Genomic DNA, 22,447 nt, shown 5'->3' on the forward strand with positions numbered 1-22,447 from the left:
AAAAAATGCTGGCGAGGGTGTGGAGAGACTGGAACTCTCATACATTGCTGGTAGGACTGTAAAATGGTGCAACCACTGTGGGAAATGGTATGGCATTCCTTAAAAAGTTGGAAATAGAAATACCACATGATCCAGCAATCCCACTATTAGGTATATATCCTAGAGAAATAAGAGCCACGACACAGATATATGCACACCTATGTTCATTGCAGCACTATTTACGATAGCAAAAAGATGGAAACAACCTAAATGCCAGTCAGCAGAGGAATGGATCAACAAATTATGGTACATACACACAATGGAATACTATGCAATAATAAAGAATGATGAATCTGCAAAACACCTCATAACATAGATGAACTTGAAGGACACTATGCTGAGTAAAATTAATCACAAAATGATAGATATGATATGAGACCACTACTGTAAAAAGTCAGAAAAGGTTTATACACAGAAAGAAATATTCTTTGAAAATTACCAGGGGTGGGAGGGGAATGGAGGGTAAATCACTAACTAGAGGATAGACGTATATTAACTTGGGTGAAGGAAAAGGCAATATACAATAAGGGAAAGAAAGGGTCAGCACACTATGATCAAGGCAAAGGAAGACACTGGGAGAAACACAAGAGTTAAAGGCAACAAAGGTAAATATTATTACATACACAATCCCGCAATAACAGTAATAACAGTAATTGTAAGTGGATACATAGATCCTTAAGCAGAACAGGTATAATAAGAGGAATGGGACTACACCCATAAATATATATATAGGTTTGACAGAGTACATTTCTACAGATGTATTTATAGGTGCTGCAAATATATGCATGAATATAGTAGAGTGCACATAGAGGGCAAAATTATGAAAATTCTTAGCCATAAACAAACATCTTGTGGGAATGAGTCGCAGGGCCTAAAGGCTTAGGATCATAGTCTTGGGGGGACATAACATGGGTCACAAAGACAATGTTCTACATTCTGCTTTGGTAAGTAGCAAGTGGGGTCTTAATAGCTAATGGGTGGCCATCTAAGGTGCAACTATTGGTCTCTCCTTGTCTAGAGCAAAAACAGTGAAGAAAATCAAAGATACAAGGGAACAATCCAAGGGGGAGGCCTTCAATGAGATGGATTGACACGGTGGCTGCGATGATGGGCTCAAGTATAGCAGGGATTGTGGGGCTGGCGCTGGATCGGGCAGTGTTTCGTTCTGCTGTGCATGGGGTCGCTATGAGTCGGAAACGACTCGACGGCACTTAACAACAACACACAAGGGAACAATTAGCCCAAAGGACTAATGGACCATGTAAACCTCAGCATCCATGACCCTGAGCCCAGAACTATATGGTCCCTGACTACAACTGCTGATCTCTCTGAAAGTGATCACAATAGGAGATCCTGGATAGAGTGGGAGAAAAATGTGGAACAAAACTCAAAATCATAAAATAGACCAGGTTTACTGGTCTGATAGAGACTGGTGAAACCTCCAAGACTATGTCCCTTAGACAGCCTTCGATTCTGGAACTGAACTCATCCCTGTGGTTCAATTTCTGGCCAAATGGTAGGCATATAAGGTAAACAGTATCACCAGGGAGGTACCCACTCTTAGAACATTCAAACATATGAGATCAGAAGGGCAGCATTTGCCTAGGGATAAAGCTTAGAAGGAAGGAATAGGAAAGAAGGACAACTGGAAACAGTAAACACAGGAAGTGGAAAGAGTGCTGTTAAATTGTGGGAATTGCAATCAATGTCACAAAACAAAATCTGTATGAATTTTTGAATGGCAAACCAATTTGCTCTGTAAACTTTCACCCAAATCACAATAAACAGTTAAAAACCAAGAAAAAAAAAGAGAGACAGAGAGAAGAAAGAAAGGGCTTTCCCTCAACATTGGGCAGGAATTCAGATGCTATACAACCAAAAAGAATGACAAATGTCTGCTACAGATCACAAGTGCACTGGGTATAAAGGTCAAAACAGGAATGGCAACCTCAGATGTGTGTGTTGAGTAACCAGGAGCATAATGTATTTGGTGAAACCTATTTTATATATGAAATCTCAGTACTATACAAACAAAACACCAAACAAACCCACTGCCATCAAATCAATTCTGACTCACAGTGACCCCCACTGGGTTTCCAAGGCAGTAAATCTTTACAGAAGTAGATTGCCCCATCTTCCTTCTGTGAAGCAGCTAGTGGATTTGAACCATCAAACTTCTGGTTAGCAGTCAAATTCCTTAGGCACTATGCCACCAGAGCTCCTTCAGTACTGTATTCCTTCAGTACATATGTATGTATGTATCTGGTAATTTTTTTTTTCCTTTTTACTGACTGTACCACAGTTTGTTTATATATTCCCCACTTGAGGAACATACATCTAGGATGTTTCCAGTTTCGATGGTTATAAATAAAGCCCCTAAAAACATGCACATACAGATTTTTGTGTGAACACAAGTCTTCAATTCATCTGGATTAAATATTTATGACTGGGATTGCTGGGCTGAATGATAAGCATACACTTAACTTTGTAAGAAACTGCCAAACTATTTTCTCTAAAGGCTAAACTATGTTGAGTTCAGTTATGAGATTTTCAGTTGCTCTGCATCTTCATCAATGCTTGGTATTGTCAGTCTTGTTTTGTTCTTGTTAGCCATGCTTTAAGTGTGTAATGGTATCTCATTGTGGATTTAATTTCCATTTCTCTCTAATAACTGATGATGCTGAGTGTCTTTCATATGCTTATTTGCCATTTGTATATCTTCTTTTGTGAAGTGTCTGTTCAAATCTTTTGCCCATTTGTTATTGGATTGTTTGTTTTCTTACTAATGAGTTTTTATACTTCTTTATGTAGTCTGTGTTACAGATTGAATTGTGTCCCCAAAAAATATGTGTTGAAATCCTAACCCTATACCTATAAATATGACCCTGTTTGGAAATAGGGCTTTCCTTTTGTTATGTTAATGAAGTCATACCAGTGTAGAGTATGTTCTCAATCCAGTCATTTCTGAGTTATAAAAAGAACGGAATAGACACAGACACATACCATACACACACACACACACACAGGTGGAAGATAGGTGCCTTGTGAGGACCTCTCTAAGCAAATGAATGCTGAAGAGTGCCAGAGACACCACAAACTAGGAGAGAACCCCTGCGAATAACTTCTTTTAAAAGAATCAGCACAAGGCTGGTCCCTATGTGGTGGAGGTTAAAGGATGTCCCAAATGTCCAACTTTTCCAATGCTGTACCACTCCATCATCTCTAACATCAACTCCTCCTCCTCCCCTCAGTATTCTCTCTCCTGTCTTAGGGTTCTGTATTTCACTATAATGCCTCACAGAACTCACAAACTGTCAAGGAAATGGCTCACATGGTGGTGGAGCCTGGGAGGCTAGCAGGTCCCAAGTCTGTGTGTAGGTCTGGAGGATTGCAGGGGCTGGTGAACCCCAATCGGCAGGTCAGATGACCAGCTGCTATCTCAAGCCCAGGGGTGAGATGATGATGATCCAAACACAGGACCAGAGCAACAAAGCACACTTTTCCAGAACATTCACAGATACACCCTCAAGGAAACTAAGGGTAGTATGACTTAAGTCATACCATCCAGGAAGGCGAGACTTAAGATACATCCCACCCTGAACAGGCATACACAACGCAACACACCGCACTGCCGTGGAATCAGATCCCACTCATAGCAATCTCACTCATAGCAACCCCTCCTTGGGTTTCTGAGGCTGGATCACTACAGAAGCAGATTGCCCAACCTTCCTTCCGGGGAGTGGCTGGGGGTTTTGAACCACCAGCCTTGTGGTTTGCAGTCAAATGCCTTAGGCACTGTGCCACCAGAGCTCCCTAAACAGGCATAGAGACTAGGATTCACAAATTAAAAAAAAACAAAACAAAACACTGTCATTGTGTCAATTCCAACTCATAGTGACCCTCATCAGGTTTCCAAGGCAGTAAATCTTTCCGGAAGTGGATTGCCTCATCTTTCTTCTGTGGAGCACTGGTGGGTTTGAACCACCAACCGTCTGGTTAACAGTCAAATGCCTTAGGCACTGTGTCACCAGAGCTCCTGGGATTTACAACACACCACAAAATGGTGGACAATGGCTAGAAGGGCTATATTAAGCAATTCACTGCACTGCAGGCCCAAAGAAGGAATATACACAGCCAAGACCCTAATTTAGATTTTCAGCCTCTAGAGCTGTGAGAAAATAAATTTCTGTTCTTTAAAGTCATCCATTTGTAGCATTTCTGTTATGGTTGTTGTTGTTGTTGTTATGTGCCGTCGAGTCATCCCTGACTCATAGCGACCCCTTCTTGGGTTTCCGAGGCAGTATCACTACGGAAGTAGGATTGCCCAACCTTCCTTCCGAGGAGTGGCTGGTGGGTTTGAACCGCCAGCCTTCTGGTTAGCAGTCAAGTGCCTTAGCCACTACGCTACCAGAGCTCCCTCTGTTATGGTAGCACCAGGAAATTGAGACAGTCTCCCTTTATCTTCTGTCCTCTCTCTCTCTCTCCTCTCTGCCTTCTTTCTTCTCTCCTTCCTTTCTCCCTCCTTCTGTCCCTTTCTCTTTGCTTTCCTTCCTTTCTTTCTTCCTACTGCTTCCTTCCTTTCCTCATTCCCTCCATCCCTCCAGAGCATCTTTCAGGCATAAGGAACATAATGATGAATTACCCACAGTCCCCCTCAAAGGGGCTGCAGTCTGGAGAGGAAAGCAGCTAAGTCCCAGGTTCACTGCCAAATGCTCACTGTCATGATGGAGGGCCTTCTGGAGGAGGTGGTGCTTGCACTGACTCCTGAAGGATACATAGGAGTGGGCCAGGAAAGAAGATGGACAAGAACCCAGTCCTGCTTCTGGTTGTCAGCTGGCCTTCCTAATCTACAGAACAAGCCCTGCCCTGAATCTCTCCCTGCCTGGGGCATGCCCCTTGACCATCTTGTGCCACTACCTCCCTTGGCCCCAACGGCTGAGGCCCTGACTGTAGGACTTGACTCAGGCTCACCCATAAATGCTGCTGAATCAGTGTTTCCATGTTCAAACTTCCCAGAAGGTATTTTGCACAACTGCTCCTGCCAGGTCATGCCCAGTTTCCGTGGTTCTCACCATCAGGCTGACAAGTCTTCCTTATTTTAAGCCCAGGTCCTTCCTGCTGCATTCAATCCAGTGTCCTTTGCTTTATCCCTGAAGCTTTAAAAAAAAAAATGGAGAAAAACTGGTCTCCTTGCTCTGTAGGAGAACAACAACTCATTTTCTAGAAAGCTGTGATTAGGCTTGTCCCTTCATCTTTGTTAAATTCTTGGGGCCTGATTTAAACAAAAGAGTGAGGAAGCAGGAATGTGTTTTGGACATTTTCTTGCTACTCTGGCCTTCACCAAGGATCTCTCCTTGATCTATTTGCCATTTGTGGAGCATGATTTGATAAATAAAGCCCATTATTAAAGGAGCCCTGGTAATACAGTGGTTAAGAGCTCAGCTGCTAACCAAAAGGTCAGTGGTTCAAACCTACCAGGCACTCCACAGGAGAAAGATGTGGCAGTCTGCTTCCACAGATTTACAGCCTTGAAAACCCTATGGGGCAGTTCTACTCTGTCCTATAGGGTGTCTATGAGTTGGAATCAACTCAGTGGCAGTGGGTGGATGATGCAATGCTCGGCTGCTAACTGAAAGGTTGCTGGTTGGAACCCATCCATGGCTCTGGGAGCAAGACCTGGTGATCTGTTTCTGTAAAGATTACAGCCTAGGGAACTCTATGGGACATTCTACTCTGTCACATGGGGTCACTATAAGTAGAAACTGACTTGACAGCACCTAACAACAACAGAAGTGGTTATTAGCCCATGTGGAACATTGATTCTCTCTGTGAATAAATCCACTGCCCTCTCCGCATGTCTCCTGGTAATGATTTTAAAAGGTGTCCCTCATAAAGAGAGACCTTGGAGAGGTTGGTTTCAGAATGAGTTAAGTAGGTTTCAGGTTAGGTGTGGGTGCTGGAGACCACTGAAACTGTTTAAAGAAACAACTAATAAACATGCATTGTTGTGTAGCAAACAACAAAGTTTTAATAATATGTTTGGAAAAGGAGAGAGAGAGGCTAGACTGGGAGGGAGGCTAGACTGGAGGTGATCAGAAAGGAACATACAGCAAAGGAGGTAGATTTGGAAAAGCCAGAGTGTGAATAAAGGGGTTTTCATCATAAAAGAAGGGGCCTCTTACCAGGATGGAACAGAATCCAAAAGAGCTACTTGGACAGACCTCCCACCAGAACTGGTAGGGGCAGAGGGATATGGGTGGAAGGAGTGCAGTCTAAGGTTGAATACCATCTTCCTTGGGGCAGTTCTGGAAAGTAATTCTTAATAGCACATGGCCTACTCTTGGAGGGTAGCATGGGGGCCCAGATAGTAAAGGCCAGAGCACCTCAGCAACCCAACGAAATGACTTTCTAGTGAAGGATTTGGGAGTTGTTGTGGCTACACAGGTGACCTCTTCTTTTACTCTGTAATCACTGGTGGCCACCTCAAAACCCTTTGAGCACATCCTGAATACTCTCCATTTCCAAGGGCCAACCCACCTAAGTTCCTGCAAAAGGAGCTGTGAAAAAAAGGCACAGCCACTCATGGGATCTTTGCCCTTTTATTAGGCTCTTAATCTCCAATTTGTCCCAGGCATGTAACTTCCTCTACCTGTGCTCAAGACATATTTTGGCATCTTCCCACATGCCAAAATCAGCTCAGCCCAGAGAAGGGGTGATTGTAGGGCACCATGAGACACATCTCCAGTCTTTAACTGGTCACTAGGTGTGGATGCAGAGTAAGCTGTGCCCCATCAGAACATTTGTTCTGTTCTCAGGGGAAGAAAGTAGGCTGTGCCCCAACTCCCTCATCCCCCACAACCCACAATCCAGGTGCAGCCAGCAGGAGTCGATAGGCCCAGAGAACACAGGTTCTCTCTTCCTTAAGACAGCCTGGCATGGTGCTTCCCTGGAGATAGCCACACAGACAACCCCATCTTCCTTGTCCTCTTTGCTCATCCAGTAGATGTTCACAGAGCCCTACTGTGTACCAAGCTGTTTGCTAGAGGCTAGTGCTACAGAGCTAAATAAGACACCATTGATGGTAGCCAGCCTCCAAGATGCTCTCCAGTGACCCCTTCTGATATTCACATCCTGGGTGGTCCCCTCTCATGCTGATTGAAGGCTGGCCTGAGTGACCAATAGATTATGGCAGAAGTGTTGGTTGTTGGGTGATGTCTGAGGTGAAGTCACTCATTCCAGGGAAAGCCAGCTGTCATGACATGAAAATAAGTGCTTCTGTGGGGAGGCCCATATGGAAAAGAACTGAGGCCCCTAGCCAACAGCCAACTCCCACTTACCAGCCATGTGAGTGAGCCTCCAGCCCCACTCAAGCCTTCAGACGACTGCAGCCCCAGCTGATATATGACTGGAACTATATGAGAGACCTTGAGTGAAAACTGCCTACTAAGCCACTTTCAAACCCACAAGAGTGTCAGAGATGGGGGGGGTGGAGATTATTGCTATTCTAAGCAACTATATTTTGGGGTGATTTATTCTCCAGTATTAGATAACTAATATACTATCCCTCTCTCTCACCATTCATCTGTCAGTTTGTCATACTCCTATGGCTTGCATGTTGCTATGATGTTGGAAGCTATGTCACCAGAATTTCCAATCCCAGCAGGGTCACTCATGGTGGACAGGTTTCAGCAGAGTTTCCAGACTAAGACAGACTAGGAAGAAAGGTCTGGTGATCTACTTCTGAAAATTAGCCAATTTAAGCCCTATGGCTCATAATAGAATATTGTCCAATAAAGTGCTAGAAGATAAGCCCCCTTGGTTAGAAGTTATTCTGACAAAATACACAGTGACCACAACAATGGACTGGAGCATACCATCAATTATGAAGATGACTGTTGTACATGGGGTCATCATGAGTTGGAGCTAGCTCACTGACAACTAGCAACAGCAACAACATCTCCCCGCTCAAGGCACTCACAATTCAGTTGACAAATGGCCCATCTGCCAGGAAGAATTGACCAGGTCCTGTTCAAATGGGGTTGATTAAGCCCAGCCATGCTTAATCACTCTTGTCAACTTTGATTTCCTCTGACCTCCTCTTCCTTTCCCTCCCACTTGACCTTCCTAGAACTTCAAACTGCACTAGTCCAGGGCACAGACCAACCTCACTGCTCACTGCTGGTCCACTAGGCCCCCAGTCTCCAAGGCCAGAAATCAATAAGGGAGGTAGATGATACCTTCCCCCCATTTGTGCTGTGTTTCTGTGTCTATTCTGCTCTTTTTATAACTCATAATTGAATACATTTAGGACACACCCTACACGTACGTGGGCTCATTACCAAAACAAACAAAATCCTATTCCCAAATGGGATTACTTCCACAACTACAGGGATTAGGATTCCTACATGTATCTTCCGAACACATATTCAGTACTAACACCCAGTCATTAATTGCCCCCATCCAAGGCAACCTCTATGCTGAAGTAACTCTTTTTCTTTGTCTTTGAAATCACTGGGCTACTGTTGTTTATTTCAAATATGCTATGAAAGTGCAGGAATGCATACTACCACAAGAACTGTGACCTGAAAGAGCTTGAAGGTTCTGGACTTCAGGAAAGTACTCTGATGGTGTAGTGCCTGAGGCATTTGATTGCTAACCAGAAGGCTGGCGGTTCACACCCACCAGCTACTCGTCAGAAGGAAGGTTGGGCAATCTACTTCCGTAGCGATACCACCTTGGAAACCCAACAAGGGATCACTATGAGTCGGATCCAACTCGATGGCAGTGAATTTGGTTTTTTTGGTTTGGAGTCCACCTATTTTGAGGGCTGACTGTATAACTATAGAAAGCAATGCTCATTTAGGGATAAGTAATATAAATATGGTAATTTAAAATGTATATATTTATACACACACATATATATTAGGTTGTTGGTAGGCGCCATTGAGTCAGTTTCGACTCAGTGACCCTATGTATAGCAGAATGAAACACTGCCTGGTCCTGCGCCATCCTCACAATACTTGCTGTGTTTGAGCCCATTGTTGTAGCCACTGTGTCAATCCATCTCATTGAAGATCTTCTCCCTTTTTGCTGACCCTCTATTTCACCAAGCATGATATCCTTCTCTAGGGACTGATCCTTCCTGATAACATGACCAAAGTACAAGAGATGAAGTTAGGCCATTCTCACTTCTTAGGAGCATTCTAGCTGTGCTTCTCCTAAAACAGATTTGTTCATTCTTCTGGCAGTCCATGGTATATTCAGTATTCCTTGCCAACACTACAATTCAAATGCATCAATTCTTCTGCAATCTTCCTTATTCATTGTGCAGCTCTCACATGCATATGAGGCTATTGGAAGACAATGGCTTGGGTCAGGCACACCTTAAGCTAAGAATACAAATATTTTAAAGACTCAATGATTAATCACAGCAATTGTTTATAACTTAGACTGGTAAAAGATGTTTTAAGGGAAAATATATTTTATCACTGACATTGTTTAGAATTGCTGATGCTGATGTATGTTGATAATAAAAAGTAGATTAACTTTTATTGTTATTACCTATTTCTATTCTAAATTCTCTATAATAATGCACACACACACATCCATTGCCCACACACTAGGTGAATTGCAGCTACTATCCCACCCTGGATATACACCCAAGATTGTAATTGCTAAAGGTTGTTGTTGGATGCCATTGAGTAGATTTTGACTCATAGGGACCCCATGTGACAGAGTAGAACTGCCTCATAGGGTTTTCTTGGTTGAAAGCAGATCTCCAGGTCTTTTTCCTGCAGAGCCACTAGGTTAGCAGCTGAGTCTTGAACCATTTGTGTCACCAGGGCTCCATATATATTTAGCTTTAGGAGCTACTGTCAAGAAGTTTTCCGAAGTGGAGTTTACCATCAATAATCCCATCAGCAATGTATGAGAACTCTGATTGTTCCGTGTCCTTGACAACTCTTGATATTATCAGTTTGTTTGTTTGTTTAGCTGTTCTGGTGAGAGAATAAGAGAATCTCATTCAACTGTTATTTTGCATTTCCCTGATGATTATCGATGTCCAGTGCTTTTTCATATGCTTACTGGCCCTTTAGATAGCCTCTTTCATGAACTGCCTGTTCAAATCTTGCTCACATTTTTGTTAGGTTGGTTGTCCTTTTCTCATTGATTTGCAGGAGTTCTTTATATATTCAGGATATGAGGTTTTTTTTAGGTACGTGTATTATGAAAATCCTTTCTTGCCCTTTCACTGTCTTAATGGTATCTTTTGATAAACAAAATTTTTTATTTTAATGAATTCTAATCTATCAATTTTTAAAATTTGTAGCAAAGGCTCTTTGTGTTCAGCTTAAGAGATCTTTGCCTGATCAAGAAAATCCATTCTATATTTTCTTTCAGAAACTTTATTGCTTTACTTTTCACGTTTATGATCCATTTTGCATTAATGTGTATGGTGTGAGGAAGGGGTCAAAATTTGTTTTTTCCTTTACAAATATATGTAGAAAAGACCATCGTTTCCTCCACAGAACTGCATAAGCACCTTGTTGTAAATCAAGTGACATATATGTATAGATCTATCTCACATAGTTTTAAAGATACGTATTTCCATATCTTCAACTTCTCTACATCCTCTTTTCTCAAATGAATCTATTTGCCTCTGCAAACAAGCATCAAGCCAGTTTCTCTTTCCTATCTCACTTACCCTTCCAAATCAAGCTTATCTCTCACTTAATCCATATCTGGCTCTGGTGCATTATCCACATTTGTGCAAACCACTGTTGTTGTTGTTGTTATGTGCCATCGAGCCGGACCCGACTTATAGCTACCCCTCCTTGGGTTTCTGAGGCAGTATCACTACGGAAGTAGATTACCCCATCTTCCTTCTGAGGAGTGGCCAGTGGGTTTGAACCGCCAGCCTTCTGGTTAGCAGTCAAGTGCCTCAGGCACTATGCAACCAGAGCTTCTAGGCACCCAAATAAAGCAGCAAGTAGAGAGTACACATTCCTGAAGCATTGACTATAATATGGATGGGGCAGCATCTTATTCATCTTAGAGAAATTCTAGGTGACATGGCTTTCTACATCGTCTATCTGTTTAGCTTAGATCAGAATTTGAAAGTGAGATGGTTGTCATGGGGCTATGCATGAACACATTTATTTGAATTGAAAAATAAATTCAGATTTTCTTTAGACAGATAGTAAGTCTAATTGGGCTGACTGGTTTGACAATGAATTCTGGCTTTGCCAGTTAGCTTATATGGCAGCAGCTCCATAATTTAAATGGACCAATCTTCACCTCCAAGGCTCTAAATAAAATATATGCAATCATGCAGGAAATTATATCTTTTTCAGCTGTTAAAATTACGATAAAAAATTTGAGATGTCAAAGTTTCACATTGTTTCACATTTTTTCACCTAAAAATGTGAAATGGAGTGTGGTAGTTAAATTTGCGTGTCAACTTGGCTGGGCCTGGTTGAATGGCTGGGCACCTGGATGTAGTATTCCCCATGATGAGACTGGTAATCAACGCCATGGTGAAATCTACTGTGAGCAGCTGAGTAGCTGCCTCTGGGTATGTGGTCTGCTTCCCATATACAAGTAATAGCTTTGGGAATGGTCTCTACCTTATAGCAAACTTGGACCCTGCATGTAGCCATGTCGTTGTTCAGCAGCCTGCCATGCTCTGCCAACCTTGGCACTTACAATGGACTTAAATTAATGGCCTGCTGTGTAGTTTGGTAACATTGGGACTGTGCCATTTTATTTGTCGACCTTGGGCTTGTTAGCCTCAGCAGCCAGCAGCTGTCTGAGTGAAGAAAACCCTCTAGCTTCAGTGGGCTGGGAGCAGGAGGCAGAGCTGTAGCCCAAGGCTGAAGGGCTTTCACCCAGCCCCTAGAGCTTAGCACTTTGAACTTGGACTCAAAGCCTCCAAATTGCAAGAATAAATTCCTATTTCTTGAGGCCATCCCATGTGGTATGCATTCTTGTCAGAGTGGCAGTAGGTAACCAGAACAGGGAATATGTAGTTTTCCAAAATTCTTTCAGAGAACACGCAAGCACAAAAGGTTAAAGACCTCTAGGGCAGTGACTCAACTCTGGCTACAATTAGAATCACTTGGGGAGTTTAAAGAACTATGATGCCTGGGCTCCACCCCAAGTCAATTTAGAATACTGGAGTGAGGATTGTTTAAAAGCTACTAAACTGCAGCAAAGCTGAGAAACACATGCTCCCTCCTCCACACAGTCCTGTTCCCCTGTACTCACTGCAATCTCAGCCCCTCTCCTTTCTTCATCTACCATCTCCCCTCCCACAACAATGCGCAAAGCTGTCTCCTCATTCACACACACCCATACCTATGTCTAGCTCTAGGACTAGGCCTTACCTCTAGGATTTCCACAGACCTCTCTAACACAATATGTTCCAAACCATTAATGCATCATTATGATTGTGCATTAGTAAAAAATGTAAAGGTGGGTGTTCCAAAATATGTATATTAAAAATAAATATATGTCACAGTGTTAAAAAAATATATGTTGTTGTTGTTGTCATGTGCCATCGAGTCGGACCCGACTCATAGCGACCCCTCCTTGGGTTGCCGAGGCAGTATCACTATGGAAGTAGATTGCCCAACCTTCCTTATGAGGAGTGGCTAGGGGATTTGAACCTTCAGCCTTCTGGTTAGCAGTCAAGTGCCTTAGGCACTATGCTACGAGAGCTCCCGTTAAAAAATATATTACTATGTTAATCTATTATGTGCATTAGTAACTATACAAAAACAGAAAATGTAAAAGCATGTAACTAAAAATGAATGCAAATTCAATTCCTAATGTTTTCTCTTCCTATCCTATGGATGATTTCTGTGCCTTTACACATGCTGTTCCCTCTTCCTAGAATGTCCTTCCCTCTGGTCCTCTTGTACAAACTTCTGTTTATCCTTCAAGATCCAGTTTGTATCCCTCCTTTGAGGTTCCTGTACAGGTTGAATGACCACTCCCTACTGTCATGGTAGCCCTAAGAGACCCTGTACCTGCCTCTTTCTTTACATCTGTCATGCTCTATTACTTGTTGGTGTTTGAGTGTGACCCTGATGGCTCCAGATCATGTTGAGGGAAGCACCTAGTGCAGGACCTGGCTCATGGTAGGCTCTCGATAAATATATGCTGACTATTAGCATGAGCACAGAGATGATGGTAAAAATTTTTAACAACCAGTATAGGAGAAGGGTGGGGGGTGGGTCTGGAGGCTCCCCATTAGATATGAATTAACCTTTTGGTGGCCAGTTTGGGAAAGTTCATGGCTTCTGGTTCAGCTGGGATTGAGGGGACAGTCTGGGGCTCATGACAGGCCATGCCACTGCACACTATTCATAAATAGTGACTTCCTAGAGATCTGACTGTCCAGGGTGCACAGACTTTTTAAATAGTCTGGAAAGTGGCACCCCACCTGGGCTGTACAAATCCACTCCAGCCACCCTATGTGGGGGTGAAGGCACCAACCCCTTCCTCTTGGTGCTCACATTCTGGAATTCTAGTTGGCCAATAGGTCTGAGATCCATAGTTGGGATCTGTGGAGAGTCCTCAAAGCAGAGATTTTTGTCTCCAGGTTATAAGTGGGGACACTGGGAGAGCTCACTGTCCAAGGAGAGCAGCCAAGGTGGAAATGGAAACAAGGATGGTGTGGCTGGAAATGCTGGGTCCAACCAGACCCTTTGTCTTAGGCTGGGTTCTCTAGAGAAGAAAAACCAGTGAAGTCATGTGGTCCTAGCTGGTATTTAGAACTACCTTCTTCCACACTTCATTCATGTTTCTTTGCCTTCAGCAGGAACCTCAGATGGTTGTGTTTCTTTGCCTGGTGGGGTGACCCAAAGCTTCATTGCTAAAGGGTCTGGGCCATTAGTACTGATGTCAGAATTGGGTTGCTGTAGTTTTCCATTGACTTCAATCACAAGGCATGGTAGTATTAAGAGACATCCTAAAGAATCTCCTGTATTCCAGACATACTCTTCTTTATCTCCATTAGGTAATATCAATCTGATTTCCCCTTGGTAATCAGGATCAATCACACCAGCCAATATGGTAACTCCTTTCTTTGTCTGTTGATGCAGAGCCATGAGGAGCCCAAAATGGACAAGTGGCATTCTTAATTTCCAGTTCAATGGAATCAGTATTGTGTCTCCAGATGGGTGTATTCCTCCACATGCAAAGCATAGTGTCACAGAGACAAGAAGAAAAATTTTGTGAGTGAGTCACTAGGAGTAATAGTGAGTGGTGCCACTCCCATTTCCACCCATTGGTTCCTAGACCTGTGTAGAGAAATAGCACCATGTATTGGAAACTGGTTTAGAGCTGATACAGCCTCCTGGAGAACATTGCCCTAACCATTCAAGGTATTGCCACATAGCTGGCACTGTCTTTAGAAGGCCATTCCATCATTCTATCAAGCCAGCTGCTTCAGGATGATTGGGAACATGGTAAGACCAGTGAATTCCATGGGCCCATTGCTGTACTTCATTTGCTGTGAACAGAGTCCCTTGATCCAAGGTGATGCTGTATAGGATACCATGATGGTGGATAAGGCATTTTTTAAGTCCACAGATGGTAGTTTTGGCAGAAGCGTTGCATGCAGGAAAGGCAAATCTTTTTCCAGAGTAAGTGTCTATTCCAGTAAGAACAAAGCACTGCCTATTCCAGGATGGAAGTGATCAAATGTAATGAAGCTACCACCAGGTTGCTGGCTGATTGCCCCATAGAATGGTGCCATATCACAGATTCAGTCCTGACCTCTACTGCTGGTAGAGTGGACATTCAGCAGTGGCTATAGCCAAGTTGGCCTTGAAGAGTGGAAGTTCATAAGCCTATGCATAACCTCTATCTCTGTCACCATGGCAACTTTGTTCATGAGGCCATTGGGCAATAAAAGGAGTGGCTGGGGAAAGAATATCCTAGCCACTTGATTGTTAAAATCCTCCTCTGCTGGGGTCACCTTTTGGTGAACATTCACATGAGACACTAATGTCTTCACATCTTTGGTCAATTCACAAAGGTCTATCCACATGTCTCTGCCCCATACCTCCTTGTCACCAGTTTTCCAATCATGTTCCTTCCAAGTTCCTGACCATCCAGCTAAACCATTGGTCACTGCCAATGAATCAGTATATGGTCACACACATGACCATCTCTCCTTCCAAAGAAAGTGAAAAAAACAATGTACTGCTCAAAATTCTAGCCATAGGTAGGATTTCCCTTCACCTCTGTCCTTTAGAGAGGTCCCAGAAAAGGCCTGCAGTGCTACTGTTGTCCACTTTCAAGTGGTGCCTGCATATCATGTGGAACCATCTGTAAACCAGGCACAAGTTTTCTCTTCCTCAGTCAACTGATCATAAGGAATTCTCCATGAGGCCATAGGTGCAGAATGGGAGAGGGAAGGTGATGTGACTAGAGTAGAGACCACAGGCATTTGGGTCACTTCATCATGCAACTTACTTGTGCTTTCAAGTCCTGCTCAAGCCTGGTCTCTTGTATACCACTTCCATTTAATAATGCAGTGCTGCTGTGCACATCCAACTTTATGACTCAATGGGTCAAACAACACCCAGTTCATGATGACTTGGTGACTCATGGTGACTTAGTGGCACATGGGTAGGTATTCAGTCTCTACTAAGGTCCAGTAACAAGCCAAAAGCTATTGCTCAAAAGGAGAGAAATGCAGAGAATAGCAAAGCTTTGCTCCAAAATCCTAAGGGTCTGAGCTGTGATTCACCAATGGGGGCCTATCAAAGATTCCAAACAGCAACTCTATCTGCCACTGACATTTAAAGCACCATTGAATCAGCCAGATCATATGGCCCAAGTGACAAAGCAACTTGCATGGCAGCCTGAACCTATTGCAGAGCCTTCTCTTGTTCTGGGCCCCAATTAAAACTAGCAGCTTTTTGAGTCACTTGATAAATATGCCAGAATAGCACACCCAGTTGAGGAATATGTTGCCTTCAAAATCCAAAAAGGCCCACCAGGTGTTGTGCCTCCATTTCAGTTGTGGAGGGGCCACATGTGATAACTTATCCTTCACTTTAGTAGAATTATCTCAACATGCTCCAAACCACTGGACCCCTAGAAATTTCACTGAGGTGGAAGTTGCCTGAATTTTTGTTAGGTTAGTTTCCCAACTTTTAACATGCAAATGTCTTACCAATAAATCTAGAGTCATTGATGCTTCCTTACTAGGTCCAAATCAACATAATGTAATCAATGTAATGGACCAATATGATGTCTTGTGGAAGGCAAAAACAATGAAGGTGCTGTGGAGTAAATTATGACATAGTGTTGGAGAGTTGATACACCTTTGAGATAAGACTGTGAAAGTGCATTGCTTGCCTTGCCAGCTGAAGGCAAACTGTTTCTGGTGATCATTCAAAACAGGAAGAACATGCTCGGCATTTCTCAAGCTGAAAGCACTGAGGAAAAAATTTAAGCCTCGAGTTGCAATATTGAAAGATTCTATGGGCAAAATATTGAATGATGCCGGAAGCATCAAAAGAAGATGGAAGGAATACACAGAGTCACTGAACCAAAAAGAACTGGTCATTTTTCATCCATTTCAGGAGGTGGCATATGTTCAAGAACCAATGGTATTGAAGGAAGAAGTCAAAGCTTCACTGAAAGAATTGGCGAAGAACAAGGCTCCGGGAATTGACGGAATACCCATTGAGATGTTTCAACAAACAGATGCCCTGCTGGAGACACTCACTCAGTTATGCCAAGAGATTTGGAAGACAGCTACATGGCCAACTGACTGGAAGAGATCCATATTTGTACCTATTCCAAAGAAAAGTGATCCCACAGAATGTAGAAATTATTGAACAATATCGTTAAGAGATCTTTGCCTTTGATATGGTAAAAGGAAAAAAAAGGTGAAATTGTTCACTGCAGAGTAGTAAGTAAGCATAAGTAAGCCTGTGTTCATCTTGCTTATTAGGTAATATGACACTGTCCCTAGGGCACATTTAGCTACGTGTGAAGACATATTTAGTTGTGTTTTAGTTCCAGACAACTGGAAGGTGGGGTGTGCTACTGGCTATTTGCATTCAGTGGGTAGAGGCCAGTGATGCTGCTAAACCTCCTACAATGCCCAGGACATTCTCCCCACAACAAAGAAATACTCACCCAAAATGTCAGTAATGCTGAGGTTGAGAAACCTTGCCTTATACCTTCCTCCCTCCACATCTGCACTTAAACTGTTCCTTCTGCCTGGTTTCCCTCCTCCACTAAGCCAGTCTGCTAAGCATCTTCATGCCTGAGAGCATATTGACTCCTTTTACAGATCTGTCACCTACTAGCTGTGTGACTTTAGGCAGATCATTTGACCTCTCTGAGCCAGAGTTTCCATCTTATTATAAATAAATAAATAAAGTAATAACTCCTCCTGCATGATAGACCATTATGAAGAGAAGACACAGATGCCTGGAGAGCATTTAGCTCCCTGCTTGGCCCCTGGGACCTCTCGGTAAATAGAGGCTGCTGCTTTTACTGAGCTTGGCTCCCATCTGCTCTGTGACCCTTGCAGTTTGTGAGCCTTTGTGACCTGTATATCCACAACTGACTTCCCCACTGACTTGTACTCACTGAAAGAACACTGATGTCTTGGTGCCTGGTACAGTGCCTGGCATGGGGTAGTTGCTGAGTAAGTGTGGATCCCCTAGGATATACCAGGCCTTGTGCTGTTGGAAACACAGAAAGCCTGGTGGCTTATTCAGGGCTTAAACGTAGTGGGAGGGAGGACTTTCCTTGAGCCTATGACCCCTATGGCTTTGGCTCCAAGGCCTTGGATAGGCAGACTTTTCCAAGTAGATACTAGAAGCTCCAGCTGACAAAATCACAAGGGCTTTTCCACAAACTTTTTGTTTTACAAGTTTTCAAACATACAGAAAAGTTGCAAGAAGAATACAGTGAATCCATGGATTCATGACATTTTAGATACATATTTTCTGTTTTTGTTGTTGCTGTTGAGAATATACACAGAATAACAGACACCAGTTCAACAATTTCTACATGTATAATTCAGTAATATCTATTACATTTTTTGACTTGTACAATCATTCCTACCCTCCTTTCCTGAGTTGTTCCACCCTCATTAACATAAACTCATTGCCCCCTAAGTTTCCTATCTAATCTTAAAAGTTGCTGTTGTCAATTTGATCCCATACAGTTCTTAAATGAACACAGTACTCAAGGCAGACATTCTTTACTAGTTAAGCTAAATTATTGTTCAGTTTTAAGAAGATTTCAGGAGATATTTTTGGTTTAAAATTTAAATATTATCTCAGGGCAATAGTTTCAGGGTTCATCCAGCTTCCATGGCTCCAGAAAGTCTGTATTCTATGAGAGTTTGAAATTCTGTTCTACATTTTCCCCCTTTTGAGCGGGATTCTTCTATAGAATCTTTGATCAAAATGTTCAGTAGTGGTCAGATGGCTTGGATCCACTACTTTCACTTCAACTCGTGTGTGTATATGTGCATGTATATACTTTTTTTCAAAACGATTTGAGAGTTGTAGACAACGTGACATTTTATTTTAAATGTTTCAGCAAGTATATCCTAAGAACAAGGATATTCTCTTCTATAACTACAATTTAAAACAAAAATTCACTGCTATCGAGTCAATTCGACTCATAGTGATCCCTCCTTGGGTTTACGAGGCGATATCTCTACAGAAGTAGATTGCCCAATCTTCCTTCAGAAGAGTGGCTGGTGGGTTTGAACCGCCAGACTTCTGGTTAGCAGTCAAATGCCTTACGCACTATGCCACCAGAGCTCCCTACGAGGGGAAAAAAAAGCTTAACATGGATAAATCCTATTATCTCACACATCTTTATTTAGATTTCCCTAATTATTCCAATAATTTTTTTAATAGCATTTGTTTTGATCTAGGAAGCATCAAGGATTAATCAAAGCATTGTAAGTATTTGCCATGTCTCTTTAGAGTCACTGGGTGGTACCAATGGTTAGCATACTCAACTGCTAACTGAAAGGTTAGAGGTTCAAGTCCATTCAGAGGCACCTTGGAACAAAGGCCTGGCGATCTACTGAAAAATCAGTCATTGAAAACTTTATGGAGCACGGTTTTACTGACACACATGGGATCATCATGAATCAGAGTCAACTTCACAGCAACTGGTATTATAGTGTAACTTAGAACAGTTCCCCTTCCCCACTTTTTTTTTTTTTTTTTTTTTGGTCATTCATGACATCTACATTTATTAAGAATCCAGACTACCTTAAACCAAAAATATTCCCTGAAGTCTTCTTATAACCAAACAATAATAATTTAGCTTTACTAGTAAAAAATGTCTGACTTGAGCATTGTGCTCTTTTAAGAACTAACTATATGGAATCATACGACAATAGCAACTTGAAAGATTAGTTAGGAACTTTAGGAGGCAGTGAGTTTATGTTAATGGGGAAGGAACAAGAGTGAGAATGGTTGCACAAGTCAATGAATGTAATCAATGTCACTGAATTGCACATGTAGAAAATGTTGAATTGGTGTATGTTCTTCTGTGTGTATTCTCAACAACAATAAACAAAAATAAAATAAGGAGAAGCCACATCAGTTTCACAGAACTCCTTTCAATTTGGGTTTGTTAGATGCTTCCTCATAATTAGATTCAGGTTGTTCATTTTTGGTAGAAATAGCACAGACAAGACTGTGTCCTTTTCAGGGCAGCCCAGCAAGGGGTGATGTATAGTTGACCCACTCTTGGAGATCTTATTTTTGAATCCACAAGTTGTCACAGAAGAAAGGGTTTGCAGAGAGGCCTACACCCCTCTCCCTTGCTCCAGAGGCCAACTACACTAGAGATTTCCCTTTGTATGAGGGTGGCCTTATCTGTGGCTTTGAGGGACTGAAGTGGGTAGGTGCGTGGCTTCTCCAAACCTCTTGGCTCCTGGGAAGCAGACAAAGGCAATGTGGTCAGAGCTGGATGCCATGTACCACCCCCAGGCCCAGGATTTGGGTTGTTCTGGGAGGGCATGGGACTCGCTCTCCCATGTCCTTCCTTTGCAAGCTTTCCAGAGAGCACCAGAGGGGAACGTCATTATTCCCCTTCATAAAGGCAACCCTCACTCATATTTCTGACACTTTTAATTAACAAAGGGTTTTCCCATTTATTTCTAGTCACAAATAATAAAAGCTACCACTTCATGGAGCCCGTACTACCGACCAGGCTCTGTGCTAAAAGTGCCACCTGCATTAGAGTCATGTAGTTCTCTTCACAACAGTCCTGGGATACAATTCTGTCACTCTCATTTTATGGCTGGGGAAACAGAGGCCCAGAGAAGTTAAGCAGCTTGCCCAAGTTCACCCAGGACTGGGGCTTAGTTCCTGGCGCCTTTGAATCTCTGGGTGAAGGTTCTGGGCACTTTACTGCAGGGTCTCCTTTGAGCCTCGTAATAAACCAAGGAGGTGAACAGGACAGATCTGGAGATACTATTTACAGCCAGAGGAATTAAGACCCAGAGAGGTGTGTTCTGACCAAATTTGTGGAACTGGGAACAGGCCCAAGAATTTCTGACTCCTAGCCTAGTGCCCTTGCCACAACCTCGGGCTGCCTGTGGGACCAGGGCCAAAGATGATACTGACAGTGATCTGCTGGCAAGGATGGGTAGAAAAGATGAGGGCAGTGACCATGCCTGCTCTGTTCCCCTAAGTTGTCCACTTCTCCCAGAATGGGGAGATCCTCTGATCACCACAACAGGAGAATCTGAATCACCTTTGTTCCAAAACCATAGCCTTCCTCCCACCTGTCAAAGTGGCTGTCACGCCCTGCCTCTCCCCAGCTAGGAAAGAGCCATCCAACCTATCCACCAGTCATCACCTATCAAAGCACCCACGTCTTAAGAGGAAGTAGCTGGCTCCCCAGGTAAACCCCTGCCTGACCCAACAGACCTGAACAGCTGGATTCTTGAAGGCTGGTCTCAGCAGAGCACAAGCTCGGGACTCCAGTAGGCTGGTGGTCCATGGAAGCACTGGGACACGGAAGGGGGAAGGGAGGTGGCCTGGAATCATCTGGTGGGGTGCATGTACCCCCAAAAAGCAAGGGCACACGTTGAAAGGACTAATTTTTACCTGCTCACACATCCTAAATCAAAGTTTACCTCCTCCATGAAGCCCACTCCAATCACCCCAGTGCCCACCAAGCTCTCCTCAACTACGTAAGATAGTGATTCTACTTTCACCACTGCAGCAAGTTACTTAAGCCTCCTCTAGTGATACTGCCTCGGAAACCCAAGGAGGGGTCGCTATGAGTCAGGTCTGACTCGACGGCACATAACAACAACAACAACAACAACAAGTGCAAGCAAAGGAGCTCTGGTAGCATAGTGGCTAAAGCACTTGACTGCTAACCAGAAGGCTGGCGGTTCAAACCCACCAGCCACTCCTCGGAAGGAAGGTTGGGCAATCCTACTTCTGTAGTGATACTGCCTCGGAAACCCAAGGAGGGGTCGCTATGAGTCGGGGCCGACTCGACGGCACATAACAACAACAACAACAGTGCAAGCAAGGGAGCTCTGGTGGCGTAGTGCCTAAGGCATTCGACTGCTAACCAGAAGGCTGGCAATTCAAACCCACCAGCCACTCCTTAGAAGGAAGGTTGGACAATTTACTTCCATAGTGATACCACCTCAGAAACCCAAGGAGGGATCCCTATGAGTTGGATCTCACTCGACAGCATTGCGTTTGTTTGTCTGTTGGTTTGTTTTATGCAAGCAAATGCAGGAGGGGGCATCATTGTATAGCTAGTTCAGCTTAGCACCGAGTTGTACATGCAGCCAGTACTCAGTAAATGCCTTGATAAACTAAATAAATTGGAAGAGTCTACTCAGTCATCCAAAAACTAAATGAGCCACTGCTGTGAGCTAGGCTCTCTTCTAGGTGCCATCACTCTCAGGGGGCTGACATTCAAGGGTGAGGAGATGACCATCTTTTAAATCAGTTGCTGTCAAGTTGATTCTGATTCATGGCAGCCTCCTGTGTTACAGAGTAGAACTGTGCTCCGTAAAATATTCTTTTCTTTTGGGTCAGTGCTTTTTTTTTTTTTTTTTTTTTTTTTTTTCAGTGTTCCCTCCCCTCCCCTTCCACTCCTGGTAACCAACAAAAAAAGTTTCCTTTCATATAACTTTTCCTTGACTTTTACAACAATGAGCTGATACTATATTTGTCCTTCTGTGATTGACTTATTTCACTCAGCATAATGTCCTCCAAGTTCATCCATGTTATGAGTTGTTTTGCAGATTCCATGTTATTGTTTAGTGTTGCATAGTATTCCATTGTGTGTGTGTACCATAGTTTGGTCATCCATTCTTCTGTTGATGGGCACATAGGTTGCTTCCATCTTTTTGTTATTG

Source organism: Orycteropus afer, unplaced genomic scaffold (assembly GCF_000298275.1).
Source record: "Orycteropus afer afer isolate SDZICR_OR568_19922 unplaced genomic scaffold, OryAfe1.0 scaffold00150, whole genome shotgun sequence".
In the NCBI taxonomy this organism is placed as follows: Eukaryota; Metazoa; Chordata; class Mammalia; order Tubulidentata; family Orycteropodidae; genus Orycteropus; species Orycteropus afer.